General features: G+C 45.3%; 1 protein-coding gene across 1 annotated transcript in view; it reads left to right on the top strand.

The window, feature by feature from the left end:
• Positions 1 to 21,286, top strand: part of ASIC2 (acid sensing ion channel subunit 2) — a 679,528-nt gene that overhangs the window by 77,747 nt on the left and 580,495 nt on the right. The gene's annotated exons all lie outside the window — the stretch shown is intronic.

The following is a 21,286-nucleotide window of genomic DNA, read 5'->3' as shown; positions in this document are numbered from 1 at the left end:
AGAGCAGCAGCGTAACCTCCTGGCAGCTTGTCGGCGGCAGCTTCAGAGCTCGGCAACGGAGATCCCCCGGCTGAGGCGGCGCCATCTTGGAGACTCGGAGGCAGGCCGCGTCATCGTCAGAGGCGGGGATTCCCTGGAGGAGGCGGCGGTCAGTCGGACCTAAAGCACAACAGAGGCGGGGAGTGGTGAGTGCTAGTCCGGCCCCCCTACAGCACAAGAACCGCCCTATTTCAGTGAACACACCCCGGGAGCCACCCCCAGCAGCATTGGTAGTGAAGGAGGGTGTGCCAACTCCCGTTGATGGACAGCACAACCCTCATAGCCAGTGGTGAGTGACATCAGCTCCGCAATATAGCCAGAGCCACACCCAGGGGTGTAACCAGGCTAAAGGGACACAGGCAGCTGCAACGCCTCACTGCACCCATTATTAAGGCCCAGCCTTCCACACAGGGGATTGCTCCGCCCCCCATAAGTCTTGCTGACAGTTCATAACGGACTCTCCACTGGGCTACTAAGCCTTAGACCCCCTTGCTGCGCAATCTCACAGCGTTACTCCCCAGTATAATCTGCATCCAGAACCTGCCTACAGGATCATCTTAGTTTGTGAACCATCTAAATGAACTTTGTAATGGAAGTCATGTAAATAAAGATTATACACTGCTTTACTAGTAACTAGAGAGAAGCGTATAAGCGAGAAGTTAGTCCTCCCAGCCTATAGACTGTCCTTAGGAGAAAGTAAAGTACTCCTCCGCTGGTAGTAGAAAGCTTGTCTAGTGGAATATATCGAATAGAAGAAAAGAGACATCTACAGGCCAGAGATTGTAAAAAGGGACAGTCAGACCATAGACCCGCTTGACGCTGGCATAGACGTATAGTGATATTGAGCTAAACCCGGCTTGCAAAATAGTCAGGGGACGCTTAAAGGAAAATACCCGCAGTCGGCGCACAGGGCTAAACCCGATGGGGAAAGCATCAGGGGACGCCCTCTACTGGTCAGCGTGAAATAGATAGAGCTGCAAGAAATATACAAGAGCAGGCATTACTCCTAATGATCAGTTAGTAAGCCAGCTACTTCAGGGTTAAACCCGGCTATATGCCAGGGGAAGCCCAGGATTACTAACTCCGCTTCAACCAGACAGTGAGTCAGTGCCGACAGGACTAAAGTAACAGATACAGATATAGGCGCAATCTTAACCTTGTGTCGGCCAGGAAAACATTACGACGTTCATTGTAGTAAAGATTCCCATTAGGATCCCCTACACCCAGTGAACTTCACTAAACTATTACGGGACAGTTAGGACTTTGGGACTTTTGGGAAGGGTCGTGACTCATTGGGGACTGGGTCAGCATCGCTTTGATATACGGAAAGGTATTTTGTGTCTATTGTTATTATTACCTGTTAGCCTACTGAGTTGTCATGTGCAGAGGGAGAGTCTTAGGCACCACTTCTGTCGTATCTAGAATAGAATAGGATATATCTTAACGTTAGTAACAGTATTTACCTACATTATTGCGCAATAATAATAATACTAAGGTTAATACCCGAATTCCCATCGGTTATGACAGTGTAACAATTGATTGATAACTTGTATTGACCTGTTTATTTATTTTAGCATATAAGGCAGGATTAGTTGTATATGCACTTGTAGCAAGAAGGAACACGCGAGCAGAGGAAACCCTTGAAGGAGCGACCCTCACTGTTCCGGCTTAATAAAACCTGTAATTCCTGTTGTTAGTGGTGATGTAACTGTTGATTGCATATTTCCACCTTATATGATCCCTCTGTCTGTAAATAATAAACTTGTTGAATATTTAAAAGAAAGAAAAGCGGAGTCCTGAATACTTACCTAAGCACCTGTAGGAAAAGAGAAGGAGATACTCACCTGTGGAAGGCTTCACATTTGGCGTCCGACGAACAGGATACGTACATTAAAAGCGAAAGAAACCCCAACCGAGAGTTAAAATGTCTCAAGACGACATTCAAGAGGGGCAAGGGGATATGTTTGGTGACAAGGGCCAAGGAGATGCAACAGAGACATTGAGCTCTACAATACGCAAACCGGCATCGATAACCATGCCCTATTACTTTGGGGCACCATGGCTCCCCACTTACACCGGAGATAGCGAGACGACTGAAACCAATGTGTTCCGTGACTTCAGAGAACAGATTGAAACCATGTTTCAAGTATACAGATTGGATGAAAGGCAACAAGTAGAGATCCTTTTAGCTCAGCTGAAGGGGTTCGCAAAAAGGGAAGTGAAGTCGTGGCCAGAAGGTCAAAGAAAATCAGCAACAGATATATTAAACAAGCTGGCAAAAGTGTTTGATACCAAAACTCTATCAGAACTGAAAACGCAGTTTTATTCCAGGAAACAACAACCGCATGAGACACTCAGAGAATATGCTGTAGTGTTGCAGGAGGCGTTACAAGATATAAAATTGTGTGCCCCAAAAGAACCTATTGAAGAAAATGAGACCCTAACCAATCAATTCCTTGACGGCATTTATGATGTAAACATCAAGGGACAGGTAAAAATGTTATATCGACAGGAATCGCCTATCAGCTTTTCGGACTTCAAAGAGCTGATCAGAAAAGTATTAGGTGATAAACACAAGAAGGGAACTGTAAACCCACCTGTTGAAACCACTCTCCAGCAAATCCAATCTGCTACCCCTAAAGACCATATCACGGAAATGAAGGGGCAAATTGCTGAGTTGACCCAGGGAATGACTGAGCTATGTCGGGAGTTGAGAACCTTGAAAGAGACACAGGCACCCCAGAGATCATGGCGGATGGGGAGAGAACCATCTTACGGTAGTGCAGGGCGAGGTGCTTCATGGAGCTCTAGACGACTGCCTACGGACAAATTCGACGAACAAGGAAGGCCTATCTGTAGACGTTGTCAGAGGAGTGGGCATATAGAGCGGAATTGCCGCAGCACCGACCCTTTAAACGAGGAAATCCCGAGGGCAGGGACCAACCGTCGGGAGACTCCGCAGTAGAAGGTCCCACATCACAAGAATGGACACCAAAATTCGTCGGGTGTTGTCCCATAATTGAAATTAAAGTTAATGGAATTAACCTGCCAGCATTGTTGGATACTGGGTCGCAAGTGACCACTATTCAGTGGGGCGAGTTTATTAAGCACTGGAGAGAGGACACTATCATAGCCCCACCACCGGCCTGGTTGAAACTACTAGCAAGCAATGGACAGAGTATTGAATGCTGTGGGTATTGTGAGGCTGAGGTTGAGATCGGACAAGCTAGGCTCCTCAGTCAGGGATGCTTAGTTACAGCTGTCAAAGATCAATGTTTACCACCAATAATTATTGGAATGAATGTCCTAAGGAACTGCCCAGAGCAATTGATTAGTGCCCTTCGACAAGAATTATCCACCAGAACTCTTACTGAGAGACGACCCTTACAACAGACCATCCGCTTCCTGAAGTGTCACCAAAGGTTTGTGGACAATCGAGGAGAAATTGGAAGTGTCCGTATTTCCGAGCGGCGGAAGGTACTCTTGCCTCCAAATTCAGAAACTGTATTATGGTGCAAGACTAAGATCGGGCCCAAAGGAAAAGACTATGATGCCGTTATCCAGAGAAGGCACACCGCCTGGGCTGAGCAATTCATAGTGGCCAGAGCCTTAGTAACTGTGGTACAAGGGAGAGTGCCTGTAAGAGTCCTAAATCCCCATAACCATGCTATTAAGATACCAAGATTCCAAGCCTTGGCACAAGTTTATGAGGTCAACTTTCAGGACATCATAGACGCAGAAGAACCCCACTTCCAACAGGCAATGAGTCACCAAGACGAACTGGCAGTTCAAAAAGAAACCCTATGGTGGGAGAAACTGCAGATTGGGGACCAGAATACCACAGAACAAGAAAAGACCGGAGTGTTGCGCTTGGTGATGAAGAACGAGAAAACCTTCAGTAAGAGTGCTAACGATTTCGGAAGAGTCAAGAACATCTATCACCACATTCCAACTGGGTCTGCTCCTCCCATCAAGGAACGTCACCGTCCGATTCCTCCAGCGTTGTACCAGCCCGTGAAAAAGATGATAGAGGAAATGAAAGCTTTCAAAGTGATCAGGGACAGTTATAGCCCGTGGGCTGCACCGATAGTGCTGGTCAGGAAAAAAGACGGAGAGCTAAGGTTTTGCATTGATTATAGAAAATTGAATGCAGTCACGCATAGGGATGCTTATCCACTCCCTAGGATAGAAGAATCCTTGACGGCTCTAAGATCGGCTGTGTACTTTTCGACCCTCGATCTAACAAGCGGGTACTGGCAAGTCGCCGTGGCTCCAGATGATATAGAAAAGACTGCGTTCACCACCCCAATGGGGTTATTTGAATTCAATCAGATGCCTTTCGGATTAACCAACGCTCCAGCCACATTCCAACGGGTCATGGAGCACTGTCTGGGCTCTAAGAACTTTGATACGTTGCTCATTTACTTAGACGACGTTATCGTTTTCTCCAGTAATTACGACCAGCATCTCCAACACTTAGAAGAAGTCTTTGAACGGCTTGCGGAGTACGGGTTCAAGCTAAAGCCTTCGAAATGTCATCTTCTTAAAACTAGTGTTCAATACCTGGGACATATCGTCAGCTCAGAGGGAGTGACCGCAGACCCCGAAAAAATAAAAGCAGTTCGAGAATGGCCGACACCCGTCACTGTAAAAGATGTCCGAAGATTTTTAGGTTTCGTCGGATACTATCGGCGATTTATAGCCGGGTTCGCGAAGATTGCAAACCCCTTGCATGAACTCCTGAGAAGCGTATCCGGAAAGGACATCAGAGGGAACGCCGTTGTTAACTGGAGTAGCAGACAGGAAGAAGCATTCCAGACACTAAAGAATTTACTCATCGAGGCCCCCTTGCTGGCATATCCAAATTACGACCTTCCCTTTAAGGTCTACACCGATGCCAGCAACCTAGGATTAGGAGCTGTGCTAGCCCAAGATCAGGACGGTAAGGAAAGGGTCATAGCGTATGCTAGCCGGGGCTTGAGGAAAACTGAAAGGAATGACCAGAACTATAGTGCCTTCAAATTAGAACTATTGGCGTTGATATGGGCAGTAACGGAGAAATTCAAAGACTACCTCGCCGCCACTCCGTGCACTATATATACCGACAATAATCCACTGGCACACCTGCAAACGGCTCGATTAGGGGCGTTGGAACAAAGATGGGTATCCCGATTAGAGAACTTCCAGTATAAAATAAAATTCAGGAGTGGAAGAATGAACTCTAATGCTGATGCTCTCTCGAGGCTACCCCAGGAGGCAGAATCAGAAAAGGAAGACCAATGGGAAGAAGTCGAGATTCCCTTATTTGGTCCCATGCCCATCAAGCAACACACAGTTACTCTCCGAAACACCGAGATTATTTTGTCGGCTGTACAGGAAGATGCATCTTGTCACCAAGAATGGAACTGGAGAGACTTGCAAGCCAAAAACAATGTGCTACAACAGTTCAAACTTCTCCTTACCACCCAGAAAGTCCCCAACAAAGAAGAACGGCAAAGACTTCCTTCTGAACTGATCCAGCTATTACGATACCGAGATCGAGTAAGCTTCATTAACGGGGTGTTGGTTAAGAGTAGCATCGATCCTTGCACGCATGATCACCTGAATCAAATACTCGTTCCAGCAGAACAGCGAACTCAAATTCTGCGAGCTTACCATGAAAGGTCTGGGCATTTTGGAACGAAGAAAACGGAGAATGCTATAAGAAAGAACTTTTTCTGGGTAGGGCTACATGTTGATGTCGCAAAGTGGATTGAAGAGTGTTCCGCTTGTGCAATTAAGAAGGCAACATTGAAACCCATCCAAAGTAACTATCCGCTGGAAATCGTGACGTTGGATCACGTCAAAGTGGGGCCCAGCAGTGCAGGATATCAATACGCGTTGATGATAGTAGACCACTATACAAAATTTATGGTGACGGTCCCCGTCAGGGACCTGACCGCTAAGACCACAGCGGAGACCTTCCTAAAGAACTTTATCCGACCCTACGGGTTCCCAGAACAGGTCCTTACTGATCAGGGTCCAGCATTTGAGGCACACCTACTCAAAGAACTTTGTGACACCTATGGATGCAAAAAAATCAGAACTACGCCCTACCATCCACAGGGCAATGGACTTTGTGAGAGAGCTAACCAGACCCTGTTAGGAAGGATCCGGGCCCTATCCCCAGCCGACCAACTAAAATGGCCCTCGTTGTTACCCGAGTTTACGTATCTATACAATAATCTCGAACACGCCTCCACAGGACATACCCCGTATTACTTGCTCTTTGGGCGAAAGGGGAAACTGCCAGCGGACTTAGAACTCAATGCCTTCACCGAAAATGTAAACTCTCCTCAAACAGACTGGGTGATTGAACACAAACAGAGGATGGATCTTGCCAAAGAGATGGTCACCAAGAGAATGGGAGAGGTTCACTATCGGCAGGAAAGTGACTATAATCAGAACGCCGGGGCAGAACCCTTGAAAGTCGGAGATCGAGTTTTAAAGAAAAATAATCAGAGAAGCAGCAAACTAGACCCCATCTGGGAAGCCACGCCATATGAGATTGTCCACCTACCGTCAACTGAGACTGTCGTGTATGGGATAAGGAAAGAGGGAGAAGGAACCAGCAATGTCAAAATGATCCATCGTAACAACCTGAAACTCTATAAAGCTCGGAGGGAACAAGACTTTCCGGAAATGCACCCTCCAGACACCAAGAATCATAGTCCAAGTTTCGAAGACTTTATGCGGGACCCAATGGACTTGTTACTGTTTATGGATAGTGCTATTCCACATGGCGGAATACACAAAGCCACGTCGAACCGCACAAGTGAAAAGATGGCAGCAGACATAAGCCAACCGTATAGCCCTGACTTATTCCCTGAACAAAACACTCCAGAGCAGAGGCCGGAAAGGCCAGTCAGGAGTACAAGGGGTGTGAAACCTCTCCGGTTTAGAGACTAAGCCTAACCTGTTTAAAGAAAAGTCGTTAAGGGTAGAAATGTAAATTCTACTGATTTAAAAGTATGTAATGTGTTGCAATGGTTAAAGTATATAAGTAGTGGTATTTTGTTGTTTGTAATGAAAGAAGTAAAATGCATGAGGACATGCAAGATTCCACCCCGGAAAAATGTGATAACTTCGTATGTGGGCTCATGATGCCCTGCTGTATCTTCCCCATGTTCCTGGTGCAGAATGCAGTTTGCAAATTCATATGCCCTGCGCGGAAAAGAGAGAGACTTGTGGCTGGTAACAGGACTTTATAAAGTTGTGGGGCTCGTGGAGGAAACGGGCTTGAGAGGGTGCGGGTGCCGGGGATATAAAAAAAGGGGCCGTTGGTCGGTGTGGCGCAGTGTCCTGGAGGAGAGTTGACTGGCAGAGCTACGCAGCCTAACAGCGTCGGACAGCGGTGCTGGGGAGAGAGGAAGAAACTTACCGTATACCCCGGCAGGCTTCGACGCGTCCTCTGGAGATAGGGGATGGTGAGAGCAGCAGCGTAACCTCCTGGCAGCTTGTCGGCGGCAGCTTCAGAGCTCGGCAACGGAGATCCCCCGGCTGAGGCGGCGCCATCTTGGAGACTCGGAGGCAGGCCGCGTCATCGTCAGAGGCGGGGATTCCCTGGAGGAGGCGGCGGTCAGTCGGACCTAAAGCACAACAGAGGCGGGGAGTGGTGAGTGCTAGTCCGGCCCCCCTACAGCACAAGAACCGCCCTATTTCAGTGAACACACCCCGGGAGCCACCCCCAGCAGCATTGGTAGTGAAGGAGGGTGTGCCAACTCCCGTTGATGGACAGCACAACCCTCATAGCCAGTGGTGAGTGACATCAGCTCCGCAATATAGCCAGAGCCACACCCAGGGGTGTAACCAGGCTAAAGGGACACAGGCAGCTGCAACGCCTCCCTGCACCCATTATTAAGGCCCAGCCTTCCACACAGGGGATTGCTCCGCCCCCCATAAGTCTTGCTGACAGTTCATAACGGACTCTCCACTGGGCTACTAAGCCTTAGACCCCCTTGCTGCGCAATCTCACAGCGTTACTCCCCAGTATAATCTGCATCCAGAACCTGCCTACAGGATCATCTTAGTTTGTGAACCATCTAAATGAACTTTGTAATGGAAGTCATGTAAATAAAGATTATACACTGCTTTACTAGTAACTAGAGAGAAGCGTATAAGCGAGAAGTTAGTCCTCCCAGCCTATAGACTGTCCTTAGGAGAAAGTAAAGTACTCCTCCGCTGGTAGTAGAAAGCTTGTCTAGTGGAATATATCGAATAGAAGAAAAGGGACATCTACAGGCCAGAGATTGTAAAAAGGGACAGTCAGACCATAGACCCGCTTGACGCTGGCATAGACGTATAGTGATATTGAGCTAAACCCGGCTTGCAAAATAGTCAGGGGACGCTTAAAGGAAAATACCCGCAGTCGGCGCACAGGGCTAAACCCGATGGGGAAAGCATCAGGGGACGCCCTCTACTGGTCAGCGTGAAATAGATAGAGCTGCAAGAAATATACAAGAGCAGGCAGGACTCCTAATGATCAGTTAGTAAGCCAGCTACTTCAGGGTTAAACCTGGCTATATGCCAGGGGAAGCCCAGGATTACTAACTCCGCTTCAACCAGACAGTGAGTCAGTGCCGACAGGACTAAAGTAACAGATACAGATATAGGCGCAATCTTAACCTTGTGTCGGCCAGGAAAACATTACGACGTTCATTGTAGTAAAGATTCCCATTAGGATCCCCTACACCCAGTGAACTTCACTAAACTATTACGGGACAGTTAGGACTTTGGGACTTTTGGGAAGGGTCGTGACTCATTGGGGACTGGGTCAGCATCGCTTTGATATACGGAAAGGTATTTTGTGTCTATTGTTATTATTACCTGTTAGCCTACTGAGTTGTCATGTGCAGAGGGAGAGTCTTAGGCACCACTTCTGTCGTATCTAGAATAGAATAGGATATATCTTAACGTTAGTAACAGTATTTACCTACATTATTGCGCAATAATAATAATACTAAGGTTAATACCCGAATTCCCATCGGTTATGACAGTGTAACAATTGATTGATAACTTGTATTGACCTGTTTATTTATTTTAGCATATAAGGCAGGATTAGTTGTATATGCACTTGTAGCAAGAAGGAACACGCGAGCAGAGGAAACCCTTGAAGGAGCGACCCTCACTGTTCCGGCTTAATAAAACCTGTAATTCCTGTTGTTAGTGGTGATGTAACTGTTGATTGCATATTTCCACCTTATATGATCCCTCTGTCTGTAAATAATAAACTTGTTGAATATTTAAAAGAAAGAAAAGCGGAGTCCTGAATACTTACCTAAGCACCTGTAGGAAAAGAGAAGGAGATACTCACCTGTGGAAGGCTTCACAAGCTCCTACCTGTGAAGTTACAGGCTTGGATTGAAAAATGACAGGTACAAGATGATTGGCTGGTGATAAAGACCAGACACTTTATCACCTCACCGAGCTTAATAAATCTGCCCCTGAATTTGTATGTCTCTCTCCATGTCGCACCCAGCCGCAACAGCACAAGCCGCCATGATCAAAGAGTGGGCGGCGTGACGTCACCTGTAGGCGTGCTGCAGCATGGAGTAACCGGCAGCGGGGACTAACAGCGGCTGATCTTCCGGCAAGACCCCGTGCAGCCATGTTCCAGTTAGGGACAGCCAGCTCTGTATTTCTTTTAACATGGGATGCCTAAAGAAATTGGGATATGTAGTGGAAAGTAAAAGGGTCAAGACCACACCCCTTTTACAAAAGGTTATGTCCTCTATCTATGGCCATACACCCTGTAGCGATTTTTTCATTGGAAATGTTGGAGGGTAAGAAAAGAGTGTCTGACTGATTTATAAACAAATCCTCAGTATGACCGCCATTCACCTCTCCCTCAGTGGAGCCCAGAAACACCCCAGAAATAGTTACACCCCATATAGCACCCGCTATTATATCAGTGTATGGTGCTCTGTGGACTGAGAAAAGGTTGTTTGTGAGATAAAAAGGAGGGGATGGGGCCACTAATTTGGGTAGGGCCACATTTAAAAAAAGAAAAGATGTATTCATTGACAGCCAGCCTCACAGGTACTCTGGGCTACCGGGATTTGTTCTGTGAGACCTATGAGCAATCGGTCTCTGGCTAGAACCTCAACTGGTCTCCACAGGCAGCTTCTAGGTGTGTCATACAGCCTCTTACCTGGGATTGGCTTCCCTAATTAAAAAAAAACCACCCCGGCCAGCTCGCATATTAATTTACATGTGCGGGGTGCGGCTGGGAGCCGGGTGGTGCAGCCAGGAGCCAAGTGGGCGGGAGATGCTGCCAAGAGCCTGGTGGGTGGGCTGTTTGTCCGAAAGCCAAGCAGAATGCAAGAGAACGGGGCTGGCAGTGCGGCCCGGATCGAGGCTACTCAGGCATGCTGTGCGGCTCTGTGGCCTGCGGAGCATGATCTATAACCGCATCATACGCTGCCGGGGACAGGAGAAGCCTAGCATACCCGGGGACATGCGCAGTCTAATCCCAAAATCCCGAGAATGAAACCTCCAATCTCGGGATTGAAACCCCAGAGTTTTTGGGGCCAAATCCCAGGATCTCGCAGATTCGGATCCCAGGATTGCCCACCCTACTTGTATGGTTGGATCGCTCCAGACCCACACTGAGTCACCTGCTCATCAGCATACAATTTGCTGATGCTGCCCCACTAAATATAACATTGTGGACTGTATAGCATAATTATGCAAAAGATTTTTACTTCAGCATGTCATTCAATTTACACAAGGGAAAGATTTCAATACGTAAGCTTCTTTTATCATTCCTTTACTAGCCACTAGCCTATCAAAATGACAGAGCTGCAGGGACAACAGTCTCTGTCATGCTGAGGTGTGTAGGTGTGTGTGTGGGTGTGTGCCCCCGAATGAAGCTCTGTCAGCAGCACACCATAGAGGTGAGAAGCAGAGTTAAGCTTTTATTATATTGGATATATTTCTAGCATTGATAAAGTTAGTACTGAATTTCCCTGTGCAAGATAAAAGCTATTCTGTCTAGTAGAATATTAAACTTTATTTGTATTTTTTTTTTGAATAAATAATAGTACTTAATCTTTCTCCAACATCTGACCTCACTTTTCACTTCTGAGAAAAGTTATGAAATATTGTACATTCAAGATGTAAAAGAACATGGTGTGCATTGATACAAATAATAATGAAAAATAATGATGACCTTCATTAGCATAATCCCTTTAAAGTGCAGAAACACAGGTATTTCTTAAAAATGTGATTGTAAATAAAAGGCATTCAACATCGCAATGTACATTGCAAAGTGGGTGTTTGAAGCAGCATTCTTGTAAATGTTTGAACACTTGCCAGCACAGAAATAAAGAGACATAGGCCCTTATTCTGGTTCACTCACAAAGACAAATTCCTTCTCAAATGGACAAAACCATGTGCACTGCAGGGGGGGGGGGGGGCAAATGTAACTTGTGCAGAGAGAATTAGATTGGGTGGTGTTTTACTTCAAAGTGAGATCTATATTCAGTCAGTATTTCCCCTGCACAGAAACAAAATAACTCACCCAAACCTAAATATCTCTGCAAATGTTACATCTTCCCCCCTCCCCCTGCAGTGCACATGGTTTTGTCCATTTGATAAGGAATTTGCATTTGCAAGTGAACCAGAATAAGGGCCATACTGTATATTGCTTAAAATATGTTAATTAAACCGTTCACAAATAATTCATATTTCTTTATACACCTGGAAATCTGTGTTACTGATGTGTCCTACTCCATTACCAGTCATTCAAAGAGGTATATTTACTAAGATGGGAGTTCTTTTTCAGATGGGATGTACTTTGGTACTTTAGAAACTTTTAGAATAAACTTTTAATAGAATCTGATTGGTTGCCCATAGCAACAGCCTGTCCAAAATAGAACTCCTATCTTAGCAAATTTAACCCATAGACTCCAGAGTAACTGATATTTACAGATGTTTCCAATGGTACTTGTTATTTATTTATTAACAGTTTCTTATATAGGACAGTAAATTAAATTGTGCTTTACAATTTGAAATAGTGATAAATCAAACTGGGTAGTTACAGACAGTCAAATCGGTAGGAATGTCCTGCTCACTAGCTTACTGGCTGAAGGGAAATAGGCTTTGATACATAAGGATAGGTGTTATCTATTGCATAATGATACCCCAGATTACAAAGTTTCTTGGTGGGCTGTATGATATGGTGACCCAGCAATGTTGGCCAGGGATCAGGATGAGGGAAAGGTGAGATAAAATGAGTGAGGATATGTCTGTACTGTACATTGGGGATGAACCTTATTTTTCTGACCATAAGAAGCATTTTTCTCAACAAAAAAGTGGGGGGGAAAGTGTGTGCGTCTTATGGAGCGAATACGTGTACCTCTTTGTATACAAGTCTCCAAGTTCCTGCGGTAGCCTAGGAGGATGTTTCGAGTGCGGCTCTTGCTACAACTCGCTTGGCGGTTAGCTGTAATCAGCAAGCCGACGATGTTGGTGCGGCGTGGAGCAAGCCGCACTGACCTGTATTGATTGTGCAGGTACTCAGTATGCAGCTTCCCAGAATGAGCTGTAAATATTGTTTTTTTTTTAATAATCAAGTTTTTTTTTTCCTGACGGGTGCATTGCTCATTCATTTAATTACATTTTATTATATTTAATATTATTTACTTTCTCTGCTGGGCTGCCCTGTATGCCATCTGCTATCTCTGTGTAAGGACTGGTAAAAACTAGGGGGGAGGAAGGAAAAGCTGCAAACTGTACAAGGGGAGGATATCATGGGATTGGCATCCCTAATTAAAAAAAGGGCATTTAGATTCATTCTGTGTGGACATCCCCCAATTTGAGTGGCCACACCCCTTTTTCCGCAGCCCTCGAATATTTACTGGAAGTGGTAAAGTGGCCCCCCAGCTGAAATAATTGCCCACCCCTGGAGTAGAAGATGACAAGTGTAGGGCAGGAAGATGAGGAGGAGTGGGAGAGAAAAGGCTTAAAATTGTTTGAATTCCCCGCCCCACCAGTGCAAGTGGCGATTGTACCTCCAGCAGTGCTGCAGTGGGGTCTCCTTCTGATCACACTATTTGGACGAGAATATTTTTTTTCCTACTTTCCTCCTCTAAAAACTAGGTGCGTCTTATGGTCCGAAAAATACGGTAATTGAATACACAATATTTATGATGGTTTATGTGGGTGGTTCTGGAATGTAATAAGCTTGCCTGAAGAGATACGTTTTCAAGGAACACTTGATTGGAGAGTAGAGGAGAGTCTTATTGTGCATGGTTGGGCAATCCACAGAGTGGGTGCAGCCCGATCAAAATCATGGAACCATGAATGGGAGAGAATAATGAGTGTGGATGAGAGATGTAGATCTTGCGTAGAGTAAAGAGGTACTGTTGGGAGATGTACCATGCATAACCTTACATTTATCAATATTAAATCTCATTTTCCATTTTGCTGCCCAAATCTCCAGTTTGGGATCCAGATTGTCAGGCTTTTAACAGGTGGGATTACATCGGTCTACAAAGCATCAGAATTCCGACTGTTGGGAGGTCACCCAGGACTATTTGCACTGCAGGTGGGGAGAAATAATTTACACAAAGAGAGTTAGGGCGGGATGTATTAATATAATTGGCCCCCCTTCGCATGGCAGCCGCCGCGATGCTGCCGCATATGTACTAACATATGCGGCTAGCATCGGGTTGCAGTGATGGAGATCCCCGCGATACCTGTGATCTGGTCTGCGGGGGTCTCCGTCACCTCCCGGCGGCTGCCAGTGTCCCCCTGCGTCTCCTCCTCCCCCCTGAAGCCGGATGTCCTGCCGGCTGTGACACCTGCTGGGGGAGGAGGAGATCAGGAGGACGGGAGGGGGGGGGGGGGGGGCGCGCGGACGGCGGATGTCGGGTGGCAATAGAAGCCCATAGGCTTCTATAGGGTATCGCCACCCTCTGGGTGGCGATACCCTGCCATGCAAAAACGGGGCGGACGGGTGATGGTAAATAGGAAAATGCGGTAAAACCCCCGTTTTACCGCATTTTCCCTTTAGTACATCTCGCCCTTTGTCTGTGTACACACAAAGCGATTCTGGATCACTTTCTATTCTATTTGTACCCATTGGATTAGAAACTAGAAAGTGACCCTGAATCTCACATGTACAGCAGCATTCAATCTATATCTGATCCTAATTGCATCAGGATCAAAAGCAGAAATAGTCTGTGCAGGTGAGTCTATTTGTGCTTTGATCTGCTAGATCGAAATGATGGCCATGCAGCTCAATTCAATATCGGCAGCCATAGACACCTTTAAATTTGGGTGAGTTATTTTGTTTCTGTGCAGGGTAAATACTGGCTGCTTTATTTTGACACTGCAATTTAGATTTCAGTTTGAACACACCCCACCCAAATCTAACTCTCTCTGCACATCTTAAGACCCGTACACACGGTGCGATTTCAGCCACAATCGACCATATACCTGTGCGTACCGGTCAACAGCAGCACGCTCCTGCGACCAGCCCTGCAGACTCCTGCGACCAGAGGCCTCCCCCGGCAGAGTGTCTCATTTTCAGCAGCGACCATCACTGGTCACTGATGAAAACGGGACACTCAGCAATTTGTCCCGTTTTCATATATATTTATCGCTCAGCAACCAATAGCTCTGTGTGTACACAGCTTTACATTTGCCCCACCTGCAGCTCACATGGTTTGGCCCATTTTGAGAACAAATTTACCCTGCGATCAAGTATGAATTAGGCCCTGTGGTCCTGACATTCCTACCTTATAAAGATTTTCTCTACCTTTGCTCGTGCTTAGGGGGGTGCACAAAACAAAACCATGAATTTAATCCAATCAGTTTGAAATTGAATTGCAAATAGAAATCAGGGTGCGAGTTCGCCATAAAGACGACTCACCGGCCCATCTTGCTCCTATTGTAATTTACACCCATTTTTGCATGTTTGTGCAAATATACAGTAGGTATGCTCAGCGTTGCCAAGAATTGCCAATGCTTTGCCTCTTGCTTCATTGCCCATGTAAGACTATACACAAACTTAAAAAGTGATTGTGTCATTTTAATAAGAAGCTATTTTCCCATTGTTGTGGTTTATAAATAGAAAACTATTCAGCTTCATATTTGTTTATTTTTGAGGAAAACGACATTTTCAGTAGCATCTCAGGATGTCTAGTATTACCGTTTCTGTTTTGTCAACATTTGTCTGCTCAATGCCACTAAGTTCACTAATGGATAAAAATGAAAATGAATAATTTTGTACAAAATTAAAATGCATGTAAGTATGTAGCCACTTATCCGCTACATCCATAATTCTCACAGTTCTTCTGCCTCCCCAATTCCCTGAAGAGCACTTAGGAGTTAATTGCAAGGTCTAAATATTTAGAAGAGGAAAGGGCGCAGCTTAATAGAGGGCAATTTAGCCAAATGGGGAAAAATACGTTAAGACGCGGCATGGTCAGTTTGCTGCAGCTTAAATGGCCGGCTGCACACACATATTCATCTTTTCTTTTGGTCAATTTGTTATCTTTAGGCCAAATTGACCTGACTTGCCTAAAACAATAATCTCATCATTCTTAGGAAGGAAATCCTAACTGTTTTTTTGACATTAGGAACATTGCGTCCCATGCCAACTCTGTCAAAACGTTGATGGACATGCCGAAAGCTTATATTGGCAATTTGGCTTTTGCTTATGGCAAAATTGACCACATATTCCTCATTCAGAGGTCGAGGTTTAATGACTAAGGTGTGGCTTCGTATAGCAGCGCTATATGATCTGATTAGACTTATTGTGTCACAATTTACCAGCATGTCACCTGCAGAAGAGGTCCTGGAAAAACATTGGTCTCCAATAATGCGCTCTCTATTGTGTCCAGAATCACTGAAGCTCTTATGCAATGCTGTACTTCTGCGTCAGTACTGCAGCTTCCCAGTAAGCAGTAACGGTTAAATTGAAAAAAACATAATTCTTCTGTAAAAGTGCATTAATTCTGTGTTGCAGCTACAATTTATTATTATACACTTAACTCTTGGTATCTTAGGTATAGGTGTACTGTGTCCCCTCATATGAACAAGTCAGTTTAAAAAAGATGGTTGTTGGGATATTGAGTGTGTTGGCATGTCTAACTAATGCATGTCTAACTAATGCATGTCTAACTTTTGTCAATGTCTAACCAATGCATGTCTAACTTTTGTCAATTTCTAACTAATGCATGTCTTACTTTTGTCAATGGCTAACTAATACATGTCTTTTGTCAATGTCTAACTAATGCGTGTCTTACTTTTGTCAATGTCTAATGCATGTTTTACTTTTGTCAATGTCTAACTAATGTATGTCTAACTTTAGTCAATGTCTAACTAATGCATGTCTAACTAATGCATGTCTAACTTTTGTCAATGTCTATCCAATGCATGTCTAACTTTTGTCAATTTCTAACTAATGCATGTCTTACTTTTGTCAATGTCTAACTAATGCGTGTCTTACTTTTGTCAATGTCTAATGCATGTTTTACTTTTGTCAATGTCTAACTAATGTATGTCTAACTTTAGTCAATGTCTAACTAATGCATGTCTAACTTTTGTCAATGTCTAACCAATGCATGTCTAACTTTTGTCAATTTCTAACTAATGCATGTCTTACTTTTGTCAATGTCTAACTAATGCGTGTCTTACTTTTGTCAATGTCTAATGCATGTTTTACTTTTGTCAATGTCTAACTAATGTATGTCTAACTTTAGTCAATGTCTAACTAATGCATGTCTAACTTTTGTCAATGTCTAACTAATGCATGTCTAACTTTTGTCAATGTCTAATGCTTTTGGTGTCAACCTATTGACTCTCTAGACATCATCTGTGAGCTACAGTACACCACACTTGATTTTAATTTATTTTGTAAGAGAGGAAAGGGATGTTGTGAGTAAACTGTGGTGGGGAAGGGAGTGAGGTTGGTGCTACTTTGGATGTTGGGAGGTCCCAAACTGAAGGAGACAATAACAGGATAAGGTTACACTGATATCATTGTGCCTAGGGGCAGCCTGTCCCTAAATTTGCTCCTGGTTACGCCACTGCTGATAAGCTAATTTTATTGCAGAACTATAGATTGACAATGCATCAATATCCCCATACCAGGCTATAGTGATGTGATTCTATGTGAAATTATAGGACCATTATATGAAGTGAATGACTTCTCTGCAATAAACCTGTTGTTAAATTACTCCTGACAGTGATCACTGCACCCTTTATGCTCGGTACACACTGGGCGATTCCCGACACCGCATATTGTTAACTATATCGGCGGTGCTGTGAGAGTCACTATATAGTGTATACACACTAATCAATATCGATATTGGACAGTGACATCTCCCACCTCTGGCTCTGTAAATGCAGAGATTGAGCTGCATGTATAGTCAACATGGGTGGGAGGTTGGGTCGTTAACGATGCATCGTTAACAACATTGAGTGTACACACTGGACGATTTGCACTATATATCTTTAACCACATCATACATATTGTTAACAATTGCCCAGTGAGTACCCAGCATACTGAACAATGTATAGCTAATTAACCATGCCTAATTCAAACTCAAAAATACTGAAAATGTACTTTCAGAATTACATTTAAAAAAAAAGATTTTACAAACAGGACACACAATGCGGGTTTCTGCACAACTGCTGAACAAATTACATCGAGAATATGAACAGCCATATAGAACTTCAGGAAGAGTAAAATTGTGCAGCTTAGCAGCAGCAGAGAGAAGCACTGTGATTTAGTAGCTAACTGTATTAATGTTATTAATGTGACTTGTTTTCCACTGCCTGGGCATCTCTGTGCAATGCAGAACTCACATCAAGCAACCTTGGCTTGTACAAAAGTAGAGAAGCAAGACAGGACTCTCAGGATACTAATCTATTTCATCTACTATTTAATCTCCTTTACGGAATAGATCCAAAGCAGTGGATACAACAAAATATACGGTACTTGTGGAGTATCACGGCTCCCACGACCTGCATCGTATGCAGATCGTATGCTAAAAATCGCATCGCATCGCATCGCATGTGGCATACGATGGCATACGATGCGATGCGATGTTTTACCGATTTTTTGACTATTTTAGCCCAAAAATCGTATGCCATCGCATAACATCGTATGCCATATGTAGTGGCATACGATGTCATACGATGCGATACGATGTTTTACCGATTTTTGAGCAAAAATGGTCAAAAATCGGTAAAACATCGGATAACATCGTATGCCATATGTAGTGGCATACGATGTCATACGATGCGATACGATGTTTTACCGATTTTTGAGCAAAAATCGTGAAAAATCGGTAAAACATCGGATAACATCGTATGCCATATGTAGTGGCATACGATGTCATATGATGCGATACGATGTTTTACCGATTTTTGAGCAAAAATGGTGAAAAATCGGTAAAACATCGCATGGCATCGTATGCCATCGATGCGATACGATGTTTTGCCGATTTTTGAGCCATTTTAGCTCAAAAATCGTATGCGATCGCATCGGATGCCATACGATGGCATCCGATGCGATGCGATGGCACCCGATTTTGCACTGAAATGCATCAGAATGCATTGAAATGTGTATTAAAGTAGTGAAATGCCCCCAAATGCCACTTTTCATAGTGCACCACCCCCACTATCAACGTCAACCCGAAGCGCGGCGAGCGCAGCGAGCCCGCGAGGGGCGGCGGTACGCGTCCTACGACCTTTTCATACCCCCACTATCCACGTCGGCGTGGAGTTGAGAATAGAATAGTGTGGCGAGCGCAGCGAGCCACCGAGCCCGAAGCGTGGCGAGCGCAGCGAGCCCCGCGAGGGGACGCGGATACCTTCACAGCTATACGCGTCTCCTCGCGGGCTTTACAGGTATCCGCGTCCCCTCGCGGGGCTCGCTGCGCTCGCCACGCTTCGGGCTCGGTGGCTCGCTGCGCTCGCCACACTATTCTATTCTCAACTCCACGCCGACGTGGATAGTGGGGGTATGAAAAGGTCGTAGGACGCGTACCGCCGCCCCTCGCGGGCTCGCTGCGCTCGCCACGCTTCGGGTTGACGTTGATAGTGGGGGTGGTGCACTATGAAAAATGGCATTTGGGGGCATTTCACTACTTTAATACACATTTCAATGCATTCTGATGCATTTCAGTGCAAAATCGGGTGCCATCGGATGCAATCGTATGGCATCCGATGCGATCGCATACGATTTTTGAGCTAAAATGGCTCAAAAATCGGTAAAACATCGTATCGCATCGATGGCATACAATGCCATGCGATGTTTTACCGATTTTTCACCATTTTTGCTCAAAAATCGGTAAAACATCGTATCGCATCGTATGACATCGTATGCCACTACATATGGCATACGATGTTATCCGATGTTTTACAGATTTTTGACCATTTTTGCTCAAAAATCGGTAAAACATCGTATCGCATCGTATTACATCGTATGCCACTACATATGGCATACGATGCCATGCGATGGCATACGATTTTTGAGCAAAAATGCTCAAAAATCGGTAAAACATCGTATCGCATCGTATGACATCGTATGCCACTACATATGGCATACGATGCCATGCGATGGCATACGATTTTTGAGCAAAAATGCTCAAAAATCGGTAAAACATCGCATCGCATCGTATGCCATCGTATGCCACTACATATGGCATACGATGCCATACGATGGGAGCCGTGATACTCCACAAGTACCAAATATACAATATACACTGCGATGACCTCTGCCTTGCTACTCTGTGTCAGGATCTGAATGTGCCATGCATGGGATTACTTACTAGCCCTTTTTCTAGAACACAGTGGCGTTTTCAGGGGGGGGGGGCACCCGGGCACGTGCCCCCTATCATTTGTAGCGGAGGCACAGGGCTTTCCAACGAGCCCAGCCCCGTGCCTCTAGCCCCCCGGGAACCAGAGATGTCACCTGGCAAAGCTGTAATGTTTTTTCCCCATAGGATAATATGGGACCCGTCAATTCCGACCCTCACCTGGTTCCGACAGCTTCCATTCCCCTCCCTGGCATCTCAGAAGCGGTTGATCTCATTCTATTCCAAATCGCTGGGCCTTCAATGTGATACCAGGCTGGTCCATATCGGTCAATCGGTTCCAAACATATTGCGTGTAAACCGATTTTTTTATTTTTGTTCTTTGAGGGCAGATTACTCTGGAACCAAACGTTCCAGTTTCACTGGACCAAAATCATTCGAAGCCCACTCAAAAGTTCTTCAATATGATACTTGTCTCATGTAAATGGGTCAGTTGGTTCCGAAGATATAGCCAGTTAAATGAGATAACTGGTTAAAGGGGGGGAGGGGTGGTTTTCTCTCCCCCTCACACCAGAAAATGCAGGGACTAGGCTGGTGTAAAAGGGGCCAACCTGGGAATGCATTTTCTGGTGAGAAAGGGGTTTTATTTCAAATAGGCGGGACCTGCAGTGCTCTGAATACAGCCAGGCTCTGCCACTGTCAGTGGCTATCACTTCTGCCTTTCGGCGTCGGTCCCCCATTTACCGCAAGCATGTATTCCCCCTTGGCAATGAGCATGTAATCCCACATGGCAACGAGCATGGAACCTCTGGCAATGAGCATGGAATCCTTGGCAATGAGCATGTAGATAAGCAGCACTTATGTAGCATAATTTTTAATAGGCATTATGGTGTTTGGCATAATACATAATGGTGCATGTATGGCTGAATCAACGCTCACCACTTAATTGTACATAAATATATTTATTAACCCCTTCCCGACATTTGACGTACATTTACGTCATGGTCGGGAAGCACTTCCCGACACATGGCGTAAATGTACGTCATGGATTTAAACTGTCACCGCGTCTATAGACGCGGTGACAGTTTCAACATGTCTGCTGTCCCTGACAGCAGACATGTCCGTGCATGCCCCGGGGGGGCTGCGATGCCGCCCCCCCGTCGGCGATCGCTGTGATTGGCTGTTCAGTGTGAACAGCCATTCACAGCGTTTTCCTGTGTCACCGGCGAATAACGTTCGCCGGTGACACGGGATCAGAGGTGATTGGTGCTGTAAAGTACAGCACCAATCACCGCGGGGTGTAAGGGTGACACTGGTGTCACCCCACCTCACCCCGCCCGCCCCCAAAGGCCGTGATTGGTCCGTCGGACCGACGGACCAATCACAGCCAAGGAGGGAGATTTAAACTAACGGTGACTGCACTGCAGACGCCA

Source organism: Crinia signifera, chromosome 6, assembly GCF_055691185.1.
Source record: "Crinia signifera chromosome 6, ASM5569118v1, whole genome shotgun sequence".
NCBI classification, from domain to species: domain Eukaryota; kingdom Metazoa; phylum Chordata; class Amphibia; order Anura; family Myobatrachidae; genus Crinia; species Crinia signifera.
Note: the sequence above shows the minus strand (reverse complement) of the source record. Positions and strands in the feature narration are given on the sequence as shown.